At 34.5% G+C, this 15,488-nt stretch overlaps 1 long non-coding RNA gene across 1 annotated transcript in view; it reads right to left on the reverse strand.

Annotated features, from left to right (window-relative positions):
* Positions 1-9,846: 9,846 nt before the first annotated feature.
* The window catches only part of LOC311439267, a 33,544-nt gene continuing 27,902 nt past the window's right edge, over positions 9,847-15,488 (reverse strand). The window contains exon 3 of the long non-coding RNA XR_014694630.1: positions 9,847-11,039. This is a non-coding gene — a long non-coding RNA (uncharacterized lncRNA). The remainder of the gene's footprint in view (positions 11,040-15,488) is intronic.

The raw sequence follows: 15,488 nt of genomic DNA on the forward strand, positions 1-15,488 counted from the left end.
CCATTTTCTATAACACTTGGACTGGTAAGGTAGTTCTTCACCCACTCTACTGTGTATTTTTCTAGCTGTATGCTGGACATTTTTGCCCAGAAGAATACTGTGAGAAACCATATTAAAATCTTTACTGAAACCCAAAAATCTACAGGTTTCTCTTGGTCAACTAGATGGGTGATCTTGTCACAAAATGCAGTTAAGTTTATTAAACAGGACCTTCATTGGAGATGGATTCCTAGGTTTGATAGATTATTGGTTTGACTCAGTAAGATATTTTATACGTTTTTACATTACATGGGTACTTTCACTAGCCTTTTTCCCAATATGAACATGCATATTGTGAATTTTGGACTTATGACTGTTCCTCCTAGAAGACTTTGGAGTAAAGAGAGTCTCAGCATTGTTTAACCATCCTCATCTCTTTACATTTTAGCTTATGAGCTGAAATGCACCATTCAGCCACCATTATGAGGTGGATTCTTTGTTTTTACTCCCCATGTATGATATCCAAGCTAAAGGTCGTACCTTTGGCACAAAGATATGGGGTTCCCCTTCTATATGATCTTTATTCAAATATGTCCTCATCCTGTCTGTAAAGACTTTTAAAACTATTTATTTCTTTTTCCTATTATTTGTTTCATACTGTTTGCCCTATCTGATGTTCACTCAGCTCTGGCATGCCAGTACATTCAGAGAGTACTTTAGAAATCAATAGCTAGTAGTAATTGCAGAAACCAGCTAAGTTGTTTGTGAAATTTAGTCTGGGACCTGGCATAGAAAGTCAGGGTTTTTGTCAACCACAGTCTCTTACTATAGATTGCTTAGTGATCAAAGAAAGTGTGTTGTAAGATATACTACATTACAAAATAACTCCAAAGTGCAAGAAGAGGGAGAGTCCATAAGCACTTCACATGGAAATTTTGGCTAGGAGTTGAAGACTTGTTTTCAGGTGGCATGCCAGCATACACAAGCTGATCTTGCAGCCTTCCCGAAGAATCTTCTGACATTGCTAATGAATGTGTCATTTCACTCCTTTTAAAACTGGCTTGACATGGTAGGAAATGCTTGCTTACTTGGAATGCTTGCCTTTCATTCTTGAGGGCCCTAATGATTTTAGTTCATTCTCTCCTTTGCCCTTTTGTTCCTCTGCTTTGAATAGACATGGGAGGAGCTCCTGCATATTAATCTTGTTAAGTGTGCTAGAGCTGATAGTCTAAAATCTAAACTGCTTGATTTAGCTGCCAGAGGTAAATTTCCTCTTTATTTAACCTCTCTCTGGAGACAGATGAACTGCTCTGAAAACATAAGGTCATACCTTTGCATAATGGTGAAAGTAAATTAAATATGACCTTTTACAGATCTAGTTCATGACTTTCTGTTATCTAAATGACTAAAATGACTTTCTGATATACAAATCCCAAGGAAAAGCAGAAAATAAAAAAGTTAAATGCAGATGATTTCTCAGCAATTATATTTATTTATTTATTTATTTATTTATTTATTTTACTTCATGAGTTGTTATATTACCTAAGTCACTTAATCTTTCCTCAAAGTACATATGCTGCAGGTGCTATGTCACTTGTCAGCTCTGGACCCACAGTACTAGGTTACAGGTTTATCAGCACTTAAAACAAAAATCCTCAGTATGAAAAATCTTTAACTCTTTTTATGAGAAATCACCCTTCACCCCCGTGATCTCCCATGAAAAAATATCACAGAATCACAAAATTTCTAGGTTGGAAGAGACCTCAAGATCATCGAGTCCAACCTCTGACCTAACACTAACAGTCCCCACTAAACCATATCCCTAAGCTCTACATCTAAACGTCTTTTAAAGACCTCCAGGGATGGAGGTCTTTATATATATATATATATAGACATATATATATGTCTTAAATATATATATATATATATATATGTCTTTATATACATAAAGACATATATATATAAATAAAAATAAAATAAGAATAAAAACACAGAACAACAAAAACAACAAAATCCCAAACAATTAACTTTCCTTAAATCTTCCCATTACCTATAAAGTTGTGATGTTCTATTAAAAAATCCTTCAGAATCTTAATTTTGTCTAGATAACTAAGAGTTATTTTCTTGTTATACATCTATAGTAGTGAACTATATCCCTTGGTTAACAAAGAAAAAATTGTTCTATGAGTGTGAATTTATATTTATTATAATTTTCCTTCAGGTGGGCTTGTTTATGTACTAGCAGATGTAACCAGCTCACCGTTTTCCATGTTCATCCATCTGACCAGCACTGCACTGTCCTTGGTTTGTAAAACTTCCAAAGGTTGCAAGCAAAGGGGGCAAATGAGTCTTTACTATGTTGGCAGATCACAGGCAGAACTATTATGTGGCTCTCTCAGATCATTAAAAAGGAATATTATCTGAAATTGACCTTGTTTATACACTAAGTGCCTTTGGCACTGCTTCAAGGTATTTAACATGAACAATTATCTGAGACTAATATGTGCTTTTAAAAGACTACATTGCTTAAAGAGTATCTTACTGAAAAAAAAAAATATCTAGGGTGCACCAACATTTTCTTTTCAAAAGGTTGCATGAAATATAACTTCTTGTACTTCAGATCATATTTGTCAGGCTGCTGGGAATTTACACTTAAAGTAGACCCACCAGTTCATTGTAATCTATTATGGAAAGAGGCATCTAATGTCTCTGTTTCACACTATTGCCCAATGTTTTTCAGTGTATAATTAAATTGTAGCATTTTGGAAGACATGCCATGCTGAAGGTTCAGATCATGCAAAAGTCTACATGAAAACAGAGAATGAATTGTGTGAGCACACACAAAGTTTGCTCCTTGTCTTAGGTACAATTTTTATCTCTTTTTCTGGAGGGAGAATTGTCCTTTGTAAACTGTATGTTCCTGAGGGGCTCAGGTTTTTAGACACAGGAATTATCAAGCACGTTATGTGAACAGCTTGCTTCAGGACTGATATTTAAATGTCTAAATAAAGTAGTTATTCTCAAACAATACCCATAACAAAAGAAGGGATAATAATATTTTTATATTATAATTTCATAATTATAATTAATGATTTATAATTAATGAAAATATAATATACCTATAATTGATTATAATTATAATATAATTATATAGATATTATAGGATTATAATATAATGATAAATATAATATAATATAAAATATATATATTATATAAAATAATATATAATTAAAATTATATATTTATATAATATATATAATTTACATATATTATATATAATATAATGTGTATAATATATAAATTATAAATATAATATATATAACACATATTTTTATATATAATATAAATAATATGTATAATATATAAATTATATATATTATATACAGTAATATATAATTAAAATTATATATTTATATAATATATATAATTTATATATTATACATTATTATTATAACAATTATTTTATTATTTTATGTTTATTATATTCATATATATTATATTTGTTATATATAATATATATTACTATAATAACATATAATATAATAAATAGAATATAATTACATTATACAATTATATAATTGTTATAGTTATAGTTATTGTAATTATGATTTTCATAATTCAAATAAATGTACCTCAACCAAATAATTGTATATCAGGCTGCTGACAATAACTGGGACATATTAGGCTCACAGAAGTTATTATTACTTTTAAAGCTTTATACATATACAAACAAATAGATTACATTACATATAGAATGTGTAATGACTGGTGGTAGCAGGTGAAACGTTGCTATGTGTGGTGATGGTATATGCACTTAGATGGTTGATGGAAAAGCAGGAATCTAAATATCTTCAAAGTTGAAGTGAAGAGAGCAGTGCAAGCCCAGGCTTCTCCTGTTGGAATACTATACTCCCCATGGGGTATAGAAAAAGTTTAAGTGAAAAGCCTGAAAAAGTGTCATTCTAAGATCCAAACTAAAGACAGAATCTCCTAGAAATTTAGATTACTAAATGGAGATTCCAGATTTTTTATATATGCATGGAATTATGCCCAAATTCCTCTTCTCTGTGAAAAGATAAAGTATATGATGTATCTGTTTTTCCAACAACATTCTTCAATTGGGATAAGCTACAAGTCATAGCTGTCCCATCACTCTATTCAGTCAGGCATCAAGACATCTGGCAGGCAACTGGAAGAACAGCTTAGCCCTCTATTGTTCTTTGGTGCTGCTCTTGAACAATACAGTTTTATTTAACTGTTGTTTGTTTGTTTGTTTGTTTGTTTCTGTAACATGATTTTCTTGGGCTTAACTTTTTTTTTCTGGCTTTTTCCAGAACATAACTGATATAAGATAACATAATGTCAAGGGACTCTCTTCCTATTTTTAAAAGGCCAGTATATACCAGTGCAGAAACATTCATGTTTCCTAATCTTAAATGATTTTTAAGATAAAAATTTATTCACCTTTCTGGACATTATTGTGGTAATAACAATAGTTCTTATAGCCTCCAATAAAGGACTCATTCCCAGTTTCTTAAGCACACACTATAGATTCTGACCATTCTGCAGTCAAAACGAATAAGAAAAATAGTGGGTAGAAGAAAAGAAATGTCGATCCTGTCTGGCAGATGAGGAGCTAAGGGCAGATAAACAGTTTACTCAGAAAGCCTATGGCAAAACTGATAATTGAATGTAGACTTTCCAAATCTCAGGCTGGTGCCTTAAAGAAAATTGCTGCCTTACTCCAAAATATTAATGTTTCATTTCAGTTTTATCTTAGGATTCCATATCAGAAAGATGAAGCAACTTTCACATACTGGTACTGAAAGTAAATTTTCAGCACAGCAAGATTTTTTTTTTTTTTTTTTTTTTTTTAACCTTATTATTGCAGTTGTGTTGTTTGCTTCATCCGATTTTTATTTTTTTTTTAATTAAACACCCTAATTATGTCTTACGCCCTAATTATGTAATTAAACACTTTTTAATGCCCCTTCCAGTGCTCCTGTATTTGTGTTGTATGCTGAAGGATATCCAAAAGGGATATGACACAACACAACATTTAGACTCAATAAAGAACTCTAACAGTTGTCTGTAACAGACATTTAGAAAGGAATTAAAAAAAAAAAAAAAAAAAAAAGGAAAAAAGAGGAAATTGTGACTTATTATCTCAACTATATTTACAACATCATGAGCCCTAGCAGATGAGGAATTGCCATCATTACCCAGGAACCTAACGACTCATTAAACCAAGTGCCAAGGTTAAACACACCATCTAAACTATAGGGTTTTATTATCTATTTCATCAGATTTGCTCAAAGAATAGGAATATAGTTTATGTGAATTATGTGTTCATCAAAAGGCAGTTGCTAGCAGAGCACAGGGTGTGTAGTTCTCAGTGCAACACATATGGATAAACATCTAGTCTGCCTACTGGGGACAGTTTAAATGTCTACTGAAACATACACGTGCACTGGGGGGACTAAATTATTCCAATTCATTTCACATGCCCCATCAACAGCAATTTTCTTTCATTAAGAGTGTGGACAGGCCCTAGAGATCTGGAAAGAGACTCAATTTGTAGACCAAGGTGTTCTTTAAAACATAGAAAGGAACAGAAAAATATGTATAAATAAATAAATAAATAAAAAGAAGAGATGAAATGTAAGGAAGGATTGGCGTTAAAGTAAGCAACAGTGCTATTAATGACAATATGCACATCAATTATAATTTGTACAGAATGCTAGAAAATTGACAAGTGACTATAATATCTACAATGGACAAAAGAGCAAGCATACTGCACAGATATTTCATAGACAGTTCCTCTCTGTAGCATTTTTGTGTTCATTTCTTTGTTTTTTCTCTCTCCAGTTTTGCTCTAATCTCCCAGGACCAGACTACCATCTGCCTGACGTTCTGTCCTTGATGGGACTGTTCAGGATAACATACTTGTAAATGCAAGTTAGTTTTGGAGACAGAGGTGAATCCAGGTAACAGAGTGAAATGCAGCCTGCTGCATGGTGAGGCAGGGAAAGGTTTATGTCCTTGGTTCAGCTGAGAGCTCAGAGCTACCTGACTGGCATGGTCCCTCTGCACAAGCTTAATACCCTCAGAGAAGACCTTTTGTAGCAGGATATACCATTTCCAGGGCATTGGCCTACTCCATCTCTTTGCATTTCTACCTGAAATGTTTGAAATTTATCTCATTTGCCAGTTGGAAAAAAAGTGCTATGATACAGAAACATACATCTGACCTTAAAAGAAGGAGATAAAGTGATATTCAGCTGAACCCTGACCTTGTAAGGTTTGCAGGACTAGATAAGAAAGTTTATGAAATTTTTATGTGGCTGGTCATTCTGTTTCCTGTGACTATCAATGCATTTTCAATATTGTTTTGGCTGTTTCCACCTAGGGAAAAAAACCATGACAATGTAAAAAAGATACCATTTATATATTTATTTATTTATTTTTAATATGACCCACATGATCTAAATGAAACCTAAAAATCAGCTAAGGAGGAAGAAAGCCTCTTATTTTTTGAAATGGCAAGAGAAGTTTAAAGATGCTTTTGATACAGCAGAAATAGCTGACAAAAAGCAAGTTATCAAGACAGATCTCAGCTGTCTAATCCAGTGGGCTAATGCCAATTTACAGCAGTTTAAGGGTCAGATCAATGATATACATGTATGAAATACTACTGAATTTTACAAACAAGGATAGTAATGCTACCTCTATTGAGTGAACATACCTTTTTAATATTAAAAGATAAAGCCACTTAAAATGAGGCTTCTTTTACAGGAGAAACTGTGACTCCTAAGAAATGAATGCAATGACTGTAGTTCTTGAAATTCTGAAAGGAGAGTTTGATATAAGATAAAAATTGCAACAGGTTAAATGAACAAGTTCTGATCAGGCCTCATGATTTTGAGGATCTCTCTTTCTGCACAGATCCCTAATTGTATGGTATGCTCTCATGGATATACCTATTCTTGATAGAAGCGATACTAAGCAAGTGTTATTAAAGATCATCAGTTGACAGAAAAGCATTCACATAAAATAAAGGTTTGCAAAGAAATAGTCAAGAATTTAGGCAGACAATGTAGTTATAAGCAACCAGCTATTATCTTCAAGCACTTGAAAATAAATACAAATGAATCACCTCGTTGTGATTTTCCTTTCAAACATGTAGGCTAATTTTTATGGTTATTGTGGTTGTTTTTGTAGTTAATCTAGTTAAGATTGTACAGTGGAATATTTACATGGGTTTAGATCAACTACTGAAAAGTTTTGATTGAGGTACTGGTTTAGTTAAAGCTATTTTGAAGGCTGGAGGCAGCAAACTTGCTGAGTGCCAGGACACAAAGTTTCTTAGCCTCTTGCTCTGCTTGGAAAGGGACAGAGCTAACACAAAAGCGTACAATAAACTCTAAGCTGGAGAGGGGTCTTTTCCATTAGCTCTTCTCCGATAGTATCTTACCTACCCTTCTGCACTGGGACCTCTGCCATATGGTCACAGCACTGCTTGTTGCTGTGGTGTCCCCTGACAACAGACATACTTGTGGACACTGAGAAGAGCAAGCCCTTGTCCCATGTACTTGGGACATGCACAAACTGACTTTATTTCACAATAATCATGAGCTGAAAGTCTGAACCAAGTCTTCTATAATCCCTTATTTTTCAGAAAAGGCTCTGAGGGCTCTAAGAGCTAGCAAGGGTACAATCTGTCACTTTTTTCTCTTATTTCTTCCATTTATGAATAACAGGTCTGTAAATGAAAGACTGGCTATCCCTGGCCTAATCAATTACATGTGTTCATGGATCCATGATCTAACTTTTTTCTAATGTGAAAAAATATAGGTTTCATTATTTCAAAGTTTTCTAACTTCTAGCTATGTGGAAAGTCTGTCCTTCTTTATGCTGTGAGACAGGAAAAATCCAAGTTCTCAGATGTCCTGTTTTTGCTGTTTTCTTTGATTTTCCTCACTAGTTCACAGAGAGTTTTTCACATATCTATCTTATCTCTTTCCTTCTTTCCAAGATAAAAGCAAAACAAATAATAATAAAAAAAAAATACACCCACACACACAAAACAACAACAACAACAACAACAAACAACATACACACGCAAAACAAAAACACAACAAACAAAAAAGTCATGCTTTGAATCTCCTTTTAGGAAAAGTTTTCCTTAGCCTCTGTTATTTTCCTCATGTGCCTCTGCATCTGTTAGTCTGAACCTAGTGAGAAACATTGCTTAAGTACACAAGAATATTATTATGTTTCCACGTTCTGCTCCATCTCATTACTCATGTGTCTAACATCTCAGCAGAACCTTAACCTGTGTTCAACAAGTCCCATCATTAAGTGCAAGCAAGATTTACTTTCCTAAGTGTACTAATTTTCTTTTTACTCAGCTACATTATAGCTTGTGGTCATCAGCCGTGAGTTTCACCCACTGAATGCTGAAGTTTCTTTTGTGCCCTTGTAGACTGGAGGGCATTTGTGCTAGTCTTTTGAACTCGTTCAGATACCCGAAGGACAGTTCAGAAAACCAGTTTAATATTGAATGCAGTCAAGAAAGAAAAGTAAACTCACACCTAACAGTTGTTATGGGCAGACCAATAAAAAAAATCTTAAAGGTAATTGTTTTCTATCCTAAATAACTTTGTAAGATGCATATTACACTCTTTAACTTTTCGCCATATTAACTTATACTTTAAATATAGAAACTAATACACAATTAATTCTCTCATGTATTTTTAACCCTAAATTTTGCTTTTTTTTTTTTTTTTTTTTTTTTTTGTGATGTAACTTCTTTTCAAAAAAACTAGTTAAATGTTCTTGGAAGCCCTATATGAAGGATTGCCAGTCATTTTCCCTTCTTCAAAAGGAATGATGGATACATTCAAACATCCATAAAATTTTGAAAGTATAGTTGTTTTAGCCATGAATTCAGACAACATTAGAAGAACTGTCGATTTTGAGAGTGATATTCTTAGATAACAATGAGTGTTCAGTATTTTGGAAGAGAGGTTGTTTTTTTACTGAAAAAGTCAGTCAGTCAGAACAAATGACAATACTTTCAATGACCAGTCCCGTGATTAGCACTATTCAGCATGCATGGGATTTGAGGGACAGGGAGGCGAGCACAAGCTGCAGAAAGGAAAATTCTGGAAAGACATTGATTGAATCGCTGTGTGTGCACTTAGGTAGCATGCTGTGCTAAAGCAGATCTATGATTCAATCATTTCAACAGATAGTCTGCGTCATGAGAATAAGCCTGAGAGGATGAGCTTACCTATTCCACAATACATGAAAGAAGGTATGAAAGCTGTTATGAAATTCAGTGGATATAATGGGAACAGCACAAAAGTCTGTTTGTGAAGAACCCAATAGCAGTGTAAAAAAAATAAATAAATAAATAAATAAAATAAAATAAAAAGAGGGAACAATTTTCTCATATTTTCCTTATTAATTCAATTGAACGGATTATTCTGGTAGTTCAGTTATAACTCTGTATTGTTGATCAGGAAACTTACAAATCTGTTAACATTTTGTGGGCATGATTATTAGTGATGGAAATAACTAGATGAGCAGAAAACTGATTTTGGTGTGTTGAGATTGCTAACTTCTGCTTTTCTTCAAGACTTGCCAGGATACAGCATTACAAGATATATAAGGAGAGATTTTGTGTGTGCATGCGTGCGCACGAGAGAGAGAGAAATGTGCCCTAAATTTTGCATTTATGTGACATTCAAGAACCAGAGCAAGTCTTATCTTATCTGCTTTGAGATAAGTTAAGAATCCAAGTTTTTGTGCACCTGATACATTCAAGGACCACATGTAAACGCAGGGAAGGAAACTCATGTGTGCAATTTTAGCAGCTCTTTTTCCATAGAAGGAAGAACGGCTGTCATTATTTTCAAGTTTATTATGATAGTTATTTCTGGTAGTAATTCCAGTACATTAAATGATATGAAACATAAACCAGCCCCATTATATTTCAGCAGAAGCCAATTTATACAACAGCTGGGAATGTGATCAAAGCAGTTCTTTCTGTATGGGCAACTGAATCACAGGGAACACACATCATATGCTGGCTGCTGACACAGCACTCTGTATCAAACAGAAGTCCAGGAATAGAAAAAGAATGGTACAGTGCACATATTTTAGAAAGGAATGCAGTCATATCACAGCACAGTCATATTTGTTCTCTGTAGACAGGATGAACGGAAAGATTGACAGAGCAGTAATGCAATGGCAAATTTACACAGGAGTACCAATGCAACTAGAGTAACTAGACAGTCTGAGTATAAGATTTGTGATGCTCCAGCCACTGCTCTAGAACACAGTACGTTTGAAGCTGCAGATTTGTCAGTGCTCTCCAATGCCAGTGAAGAGAGAGCTATGAAAATTACATTTCAGCTTCTTGGAGTGTTCACACTGGACATTTTGGGTACTTCTTTATATTCTGCATATTTCAAAAGTTAGGCTGCCATATAAAACTTCTAATTCTGTGAGAAAATTTGTTCAATAGTACAAGGAAATGAAACTGAAATGCAAGCTTAAGCAGCTAAAATTTCCTTTCTTTCATCAAGACCAAGTGTAGTTGTAGCTATTAATAAAACACACAATATTTGGAGAGCTCTGTAATTTACTTTCCTTGTCTGTAGTTCTTTTTCTTTTAGTGTGAGTGCCTGCAAAGGAAGGAGAGCCTCAAGAGATGTAAAAGGAATAGAGTAAATCCCAAATTTCCTGAACTGAGAAACTATCAGTGCCAAATTACTTCACGTTACAGCTCTGAAAGTCAGATAAAGACTTATCTTCTTTGCATCGGTGCAAAGGTGAACTGGGATTTTATTGCATTTCCCTCAAGTCACAGAGGGAAACAGTCAGATGTGCAATAATTCTTGTCTTGTGGTTCTGTACTGTTGTGCAAGACTATGCTTAACACGACATAAGAAAGAGTCACTGCAGTTAAGGTTGTTTGGCTTGGCAAGCTCTTAAATATCAACTCTTGAGGAAACAGGGAGAAGGCAGCTGCAGAGCCCTTGTCTTCTCTGCTGTGGAGACAAAAGATTGAGTTTCATTAACAGTTACACCTATGGTGGTTCAAAAATAATTACCATATAAAATGCATTTGTGTTAGAAGCAACTATATAATAATCCTGAAACAAGCCTTACGAACCAAACTGAAAGTTTTGCCAGAGCAAATATTAAGTAAATATAAATAAAAAGTAAATATTTCAGTACTGTGACCATATACATATGTGTCCTCTTCTCAAATGTTTCCCAATTTCCTCTTAAACAGAGGGGTTATAAGCTAATTTAAAACCTACTGCTCCAGTTCATATCAAGTCACAAGATTTTAACATTCAAACCCAGCAGAAACCTCTTGTGTTCTCCCTACCTGCATTTCTGCTTCTAACTATCTAGTTCATTTAGCTGGGCTAGTAATGTCCTGTCTTTCTGTGCTCTCACACAGAAAGCTGTAACTTAGCTACCAGACAGAGTGAATGAACCGTTAGAGGAATTCAAACACTTCTTTAAAGCCTGTGTTTGTCAGAGGGCACACTCAGCCTCCAGCCAGCTGTCCCATTCTTCCCTACCTCAAGCCCTGTGTGAAGATTTCCTCTCCCTCTGTTAGCATCGCAACCCAATGCCCATAATCTTAATGCTTAACAGTCTTCCTTCAGTCCTTCTCTGCCTGGAAATATTCATCTCCAGGTTTCCATTTCTGGAAAGACAATTAATTCTGTGTTCTGACACCCCCAAATCCTTTAGGTCTATCCTCACCCTAATATAAATCCTCCAACAGAGAAATACATGTATGAACATGTAAATACTTGTTCACATATTCCATCTCTCTTCAGTGCTATAGGCCTGTCTTTCCCAGTGAACTCAAGAAAGGAGAGAAGCTGTTCTGGGAGAGCAAGGGGCATTTGACAGCTGTCCTAATTCAGAATTCATGTCATGGATAAAATAGGCATCGGAAACCAGGGAAAGGCACTGGTGAAGCTGAAAGTGTGGAAAAGAGACAACACAGGGACAAAAATTTGAGTACAGAAGGCACCCATACTAAAATGGTTAGAATTTTTAAAAGATACAACAGAGTTTGAGAATAACTGAAATATTGTTTATATTACAAGCATATTTCATCCCTTCTTTAGGATCACAGTTTGAAATAAATGAGTCTTTTATTATCAAGTTGGCTTCATGTTATACCAAATTAACATTCATTAGTTTAATTACCCATAATATATTCAGGTGAAAAGAAAACAGCATCCATTTTGCCTAGAATAGCAGATCAAAAGTTCTCATAGAAAAGTACTGTTTAATGCAGAGGGAGTATGAGATTTTCTGGCAATGAAAATAGTTACCCCTGTTAATAATACCAGAATAATAATTCTGCCAGTGTTGGTCCAAATTAAATCCACCTGATTCTAGCATTTTCTGTGCAGCACTTAAGATGGAAGACTAATCCCATTCCTAAGCCTCCAACCGCAGAGGAGACTCATGCTCCTCTATTTTCTCTTCTTCTTTCCTCTGATGATTTAGGGCACCTATAGTGACTCTACTCTACTTCATTCTTAACTTCAGTTAATTATAAAGCTCTAATCTCAAATCTTATTATGATGAAGACAAAATTAAATTGTGGAAGATGTTGCCACCGGATGTTGTTTCTGCCAGATTTCCTTTGGAGAAGAAAGGATTTAAGCTCCCTTGAACACTAAAAGTCCCTCACAGATTGTGAAGGGGAAAAACAAAACACCCACAATCCTTCCTCCTTCCTCCCCCCCCCCAACCAAAACAAAAAAAAATAACAAAAATACACCACCACCATCCCCAGAAACAAAATAACTGTGGATGCTTAGCAAAAACAAACAAACAAAAACCAAACCAAACCAAACAAACAAACAAAAAAGGAACAAAGCAGGAGGGTCCTAATCCTTGAAAACATTTTGTGTGAAGAACTGCTCATACTGAGAAAGGAAAGCAGACATCACAGTAAACCTGACCTGTCAAGCTTCTTCCTGTGAATGTGATGAAGAACCCACTTGTTTGTAGCTCCAGAGGGAGGAAGAAGGAGAAAGAAGTTGGGAGGTGCTGTTCTTAAGTTCTCTTAATAAATAAATAAATAAATAAATAAATAAAATAATAATAATAAAAAGAATGCTTTTACTTTAAAATAAAGCAGAAGGTACTCAGTTAAAACTGGAATTCACAGCTGTCCATTGTTTCAATTGCAGCTGATTATTAAATTCCCAGAATATTTTGCATACTCATTCAAGAAATAATTTATTCATTTTGAATAGGCTAGAAAGGAAGAAGTATTACAGCAGTTATGGGTATGAAATTTATGGAGATGTTTATGATTTGTGTCTAAATTAGTACAGATAAATATATTCTTAATGACATAAAATTCTTCTCAGTTTTCTTTTGAGATGGGTATTTTGTTTTAGATTAGCTCATATACCAGGCAACTCAAGGAAATTTCATTTATATCTGTTTATACTTAACCTAGTTCCATGAGTAGGCTCAACCTTCTGTTGCCACAGTTCTTAGCGTATCTTCTAGTTTCCCTGATTCCTATGCATTAGTCTTGGCCTACTATATTCAGAGGGGAACCCATTAACATGCTCCATGTTTGATGTGGTTGACACTATTTCAATATTAATCCCGTGGTGTGTCATATGTTGCATGATAATAGTAATTAATGGTCTCCAAGATCCCATATATTTGCATTTACCATTCCCCTATTGTAAAAGCAGCATCTATATATACACCCATTAAGCTATTTTAAATATAAATAGTGGCATTAATTCTATTAAAATAATTAAACATGCATCCAGTACAATCCTTACTTCTTTAAAACAAACAATTTGTTTTTGTGTGGAGCTTGCTGGATGACTGCTTCTACAGTGAAATGCCCAAATAGAGTCTTTTTATTCCTTTCTCTAGAGACTGAAAAACAAAGTAAGTGTCAGTCATTTCAACCACACTGAATGATCATGCTGAGCAGTACCAGGACAAAATCATTTTGTGGTTATAGGAATTCTGAGCCAGACCTACACTACATATTTAGCTGGTCCCAGCGGAAAGTTGAAAGCCGTTCAAAAGCACTGATTTCGTTATCACAGATGAAACAGAGTCCTCATACTGAAGAGTTATGCAAACACCAGTAATGTGTCAAGGATTGCCCTAGAATATCACTGGGCCATGGAACCTCCCTCACATACAAATGACTCCTTTCCTCCCCTTCTCTATCATATGCACCACTTACACAGAGATGGTTAAAATAGCAGAAAAAATATTTAGGTGCATTTCAACATATTTAAATTGTAAATGAAAACATCTTATTGAAAATTTAGATTTCAAGAAGCTCTACATCAAAGTAGGCACTAATAATTAGACATACCATACAAGCCTTAGATTGCTATTAGCTGGAGTTATATGGCTATATCCCATTCTTTACAGAATTAGGTTCAAAAGTGAAGAGATCAGAGACTAGACAAAATCACAGAAGATTCAAATCAGATTTCAAAGAGCTAAGATATATAGAACAGTCAATATGCTTCTTTCTCCTACCATCATGTAAGTAGTGGCCAAACATAAATGTCAGAAAGGAGACATAGATTTGCAGATGTGAGAATTACAACTGGTTCCAAGCATTCCACATCTATAACCCATAAACAAATACATCAAAATTACTTATAGAAAATAAGTTTTTGCTACCTTGTGAAGGACAAGAAGTGTCCTTTTTCATAAAGGAATGATGAATGAATTCTATGTTTACTGTTGTACTGCTTGAAAAATTAAAGTTTTTGCACTTTGGAATGATCAAATTCAAGCCTGGATGTATAAGAAAAAAAGAATTCTATAAGTTCACTAGTAATCTTATTTTATATTCCTTTAAATGGCATAAAATCTTTTAGATTGCACTCTGTGCATTTCAAATTTAAATGTTAATTAAGGTGCACTGAAAACATTCCATCAGACTTTGTGTAAAACACACCATTTAAGCAATTTCAAAATATTGTATTAGACCATTTTTAAACTCATTGTAGGATAATAGGATGATTCAAATAGCTGTCACAGAAGTAAATATAAATCACAGCTTGACTAATCATAAACAAGCATTATTATAAAACAGTGTTGTTGTTTTTTTCTAACTGTGCACTCAAACACCGTGTTGTGTTTTTCCAAGCGTGTACTGGGAGAAAAGTGCTGGAGAATTTATCTAGTTCAGAACTGAGCTGAGGTTATCCTGGTCATTCAGGTGGTTTATGTTTTACAGATATTTTGTTCAAAGACTGTACTTTTCCCAAGTAACAATAGCTGAAGCATCAAATTATTAAGGCACTTATAGCATTTATAACAGGACAGATTAGAACAAGTGCAGAGGAGGGCCACAAGGATGGACAGAGGACTGGAGCACCTCTCTAATGAAAGAAGGCTGGGGGAGTTGGGGTTGTTCAACCTGGAGAAGAGAAGGCTCCAAGGAGACCTCA

The sequence above is a fragment of the Aythya ferina genome (assembly GCF_964211825.1).
Source record: "Aythya ferina genome assembly, chromosome: 1".
NCBI lineage: Eukaryota > Metazoa > Chordata > Aves > Anseriformes > Anatidae > Aythya > Aythya ferina.